The 4158-nt window shown below is 38.5% G+C and overlaps 1 long non-coding RNA gene across 1 annotated transcript; it reads right to left on the bottom strand.

Moving 5' to 3' along the window:
- Nucleotides 1-293: 293 nt before the first annotated feature.
- Nucleotides 294-3895, bottom strand: LOC306891495. Its single transcript, XR_013786363.1, has 3 exons — nt 3801-3895; nt 2952-3160; nt 294-2319 (listed from the first exon to the last, which is right to left on the bottom strand). It is a non-coding gene; the product is annotated as an uncharacterized lncRNA (long non-coding RNA).
- Between the last annotated feature and the right edge of the window lie 263 nt (nt 3896-4158).

Raw genomic sequence — 4158 nt, 5'->3', positions numbered from 1 at the left:
TGTTTTAATAAGTTGTAAATATCATGTAATATATGTTATTACATTGTGTTATCAGTCATTTGAGCGATTGTTATTTGGGAATAACCAACCTGCAAATGTCGCGACTGGCCAATCAGAATCAAGCATTCCAACGAGCTGTGTATTAAATGTGCAATTAATTTAGCACAATCGTGGTGACAATAATGTTTTAAAAGCAAACACTAAACTCCCGATAGCCTCAGAAAATCATGGTTGTATCTTGTAATGGTTGTAAATGGCCACTTAACAGGAAATAAAAGAGCACAAATTTTTTTCACAGCATTTGTATTATTTTAATACTCTCTTGCAAAACACACAGACAAACATGAAGAGTTACCAATAATAAGGATTTATATAAAAAAGGAGCAGCAAGGTTTCATTCCGAAGGTCACAACATTTTCATTTCTGTTTCGACATTTTTATAGATTATTGTTTGCATGGTTTGAAATACCATGTTGAAGAAGTTCAATGGCAGCAGATTATAACATTTTCACTGGCTGTAAAGTATAGGCCTAATAAACACTCAAGTGAAATTAAAAACCAAAGTTCTCAATGACAAAATAATCATGATGATCATTTTACCATCCTCGTACAGCCCTACGTTTTACTGCACTGATCCATTGAAGGGTTACGCTCGAGTGTGAAGCCTCATGTGTCTCTTAAGGTTACTCGGATCTGTAAAACTCTTTACACACTGTAGACATACATGAGGTTTTTCTCCAGTGTGAATTTGCATGTGTATCTTAAGGTGACCTGTTTTTCTAAAAGCCTTTCCACACTGTAGACATACATGAGATTTCTCTCCAGTGTGAATTTGCATGTGTATCTTAAGGTGACCTGTTTTTCTAAAAGTCTTTCCACACTGTAGACATGCGTGAGGTTTCTCTCCAGTGTGAATTCTCATATGAATCTTTAGGTCACTTGTTTGTGTAAAACTCTTTCCACACTGTAGACATACATGAGGTTTCTCTCCAGTGTGAATTTGCATGTGTCTCTTAAGGTGACCTGTTTGTGTAAAAGTCTTTCCACACTGTAGACATGCGTGAGGTTTCTCTCCAGTGTGAATTTGCATGTGTATCTTAAGGTGACCTGTTTTTCTAAAAGTCTTTCCACACTGTAGACATACATGAGGTTTCTCTCCAGTGTGAATTCTCATGTGTTTCTTAAGGTCACTTGTGCCTGTAAAACTCTTTCCACACTGTAGACATACATGAGGTTTCTCTCCAGTGTGAATTCTCATGTGTTTCTTAAGGTCACTTGTGCTTGTAAAACTCTTTCCACACTGTAGACATACATGAGGTTTCTCTCCAGTGTGAATTCTCATGTGTTTCTTAAGGTCACTTGTGCCTGTAAAACTCTTTCCACACTGTAGACATACGTGAGGTTTCTCTCCAGTGTGAATTCTCATGTGTTTCTTAAGGTCACTTGTGCTTGTAAAACTCTTTCCACACTGTAGACATACATGAGGTTTCTCTCCAGTGTGAATTCTCATGTGTTTCTTAAGGTCACTTGTGCCTGTAAAACTCTTTCCACACTGTAGACATACGTGAGGTTTCTCTCCAGTGTGAATTCTCATATGAATCTTTAGGTCACCTGTTTGTGTAAAACTATTTCCACACTGTAGACATACGTGAGGTTTTTCTCCGGTGTGAATTCTCATATGTGTCTTAAGGCTTCCTTTTTGTGTAAAAGTCTTTCCACACTGTAGACATGCGTGAGGTTTCTCTCCAGTGTGAATTCTCATGTGTTTCTTAAGCTCACTTGTGCCTGTAAAACTCTTTCCACACTGTAGACATGCATGAGGTTTCTCTCCGGTGTGAATTCTCATGTGTGTCTGAAGGTTTCCTGTTTGTGTAAACGTCTTTCCACACTGTAGACATACGTGAGGTTTCTCTCCAGTGTGAATTCTCATGTGTGTCTGAAGGTTTCCTGTTTGTGTAAAAGTCTTTCCACACTGTAGACATACGTGAGGTTTCTCTCCAGTGTGAATTCTCATATGAATCTTTAGGTCACCTGTTTGTGTAAAAGTCTTTCCACACTGTAGACATACGTGAGGTTTCTCTCCAGTGTGAATTCTCATGTGTGTCTGAAGGTTTCCTGTTTGTGTAAAACTCTTTCCACACTGTAGACATGCGTGAGGTTTCTCCCTTGTGTGAATTCTCATGTGCTGTTTTTCACTCTTTTTGTCTCCTGTTCTCAGAGCTTCTTCCAGTGAAACTTTCTGGAATCTTTGTGCACGTTGATGTTTCTGATCAGCATCTTTTACTTCTTCTTGACTGTCCTTATTCACTTCCATCATATCTGAAGTGAACAAAACTATCTGTTAAACACAGTTTTACAATTGTATAAAACAACATCACAAGACAAGATCATTGTTTCATTTTCAGCGAAACACAGTCATTCAGTGCACTGAGTATTGCTTTGGATAAAAGTGTTTGCCATGTAAATTGACCACATCCTAAGAGAATATTTTAACTTTATTCTGTTTAAATTACAACATAAAATGCACTCAGATGTAGCGGGACGCTTTACGGTAATGAGATTTCCAGCAGAAAAAGCAATAGAATTATTATTTCTATGTTAAAATATTATTTGTTCAAGCCAGAGAACAAATTCATGTTTATTTAAAAAAAAGTTGTGTCATTGAATTATATGTCCTGTAATTAACATCATCACGTCCGTGTTCTGGTCAGGTAGAAGAACAAATGCATTCATGTTTTTTCCAATAAGACAATAAAAAAATAGACTGATGAAAATGTGTCAAAAAAGCTATTTAAAAACAAAGCGGAAAGGGGGGTCAACCTATTGCCATATTATTAATGAAATGTATTTTATTGCTAATTTTCTGCATTTATTGCCCACCAACAATCACTAAATGTATTATCTAGATTTTAAATCCAATCTGTAATAAAGATTTAAAAACAGAAACCAACCTCTGTGTTCTTTAGTCCTCTGAGTTTCTGTTGTGTGTAGTTCTGGATCTCTCATGTTCTCAAGCTTCTCTTCCACAAACTCCAACAACTGTGTGAAGATTTCAGTTCTTACACCTGAAGTGATTCTTCTGCTTGTTGCTTTCTGGTATTTATTGGTGGTTTGATGTAGGAGGAGCTTTACTGAAGGTGTCAATCACTGTTGGTGTGAACTGGAGATGTTAGAGAACGATTCAGATTAGTCTTTAGCCAGGAGCGGAGGCGGCATTTTAAAAGATACTGTCACACATACACACGTATATTTACTTTAAGGAAACAAGGTTTTGCTGATGTTGCTGTTTCAGCAGGACATTGAGACTTTAATTCACCAGATTACAATGTATAGTCGGGATATTTATGAGAAATAACATTCAAATGTATTATTAGTCTTAGATTTGAACTGCTGTGCTAAACAGACGTGTTTCAATGACACACACAGATATTCAAACGCTCTTTTGAAGCACAATATTCGCATCTATTCTTGTCATAGAGGTCAGGGTTCAGGGTTGATGACGTTAAAAATCCTTACGTCAAATACTTTAAATAACAGAGGGAAACCTCATGACACGGGACATGCCAATGCCTGGACCGTCACGTGCGGGTCTGTACCGCGGGACATCGAAAACGTTAAATTATAATATTACATGTAATATTCGTGCACGCGCATGAATCATCCGTTCCTCTCAGAGCTTCAACTGCAGTGATCGCGAGCTCTGAACTTTTATCCTGTAAACGCCCTTACTTCCGCATACTCGAATCACACATGATCGACACCACAGCAGCTTGTTTTTAACGCGTATATATGGTCCATACCTTTCATCTGTGCCCATAGGACCCGACTTCAGTTGCCGCTACAACACAATACAACAGCCGCTGTTCCCGCTCATTAGTTTGGACAAACAGATTTCAGGAAAAGGAAAACACGATTCGCCTCGTAGGTTAACACTCACTTGTGATTGGCTGAATGGGACTTCACTCAAATCTATGTAACAAACCAGAGAACGTGGGCGGGAATATGGCGGTGTGTCGAATCTGCACTGGTGAGTCCTGGGACCCGTTTCAGAAAGCAGGGTAAGTGCAAACTCAGAGTAAGTTAACCCCAGAAAACGGGATACTCTGGGTTTTCAGTTTCAGAACGCGAGGTATATCAAACCCGTGACCGCGGGGTAAG

This window comes from Barbatula barbatula (genome assembly GCF_947034865.1).
Source record: "Barbatula barbatula genome assembly, chromosome: 3".
In the NCBI taxonomy this organism is placed as follows: Eukaryota; Metazoa; Chordata; class Actinopteri; order Cypriniformes; family Nemacheilidae; genus Barbatula; species Barbatula barbatula.
The sequence above is the reverse complement of the archived record's forward strand: the minus strand, read 5'-3'. Positions and strand labels throughout refer to the sequence as shown.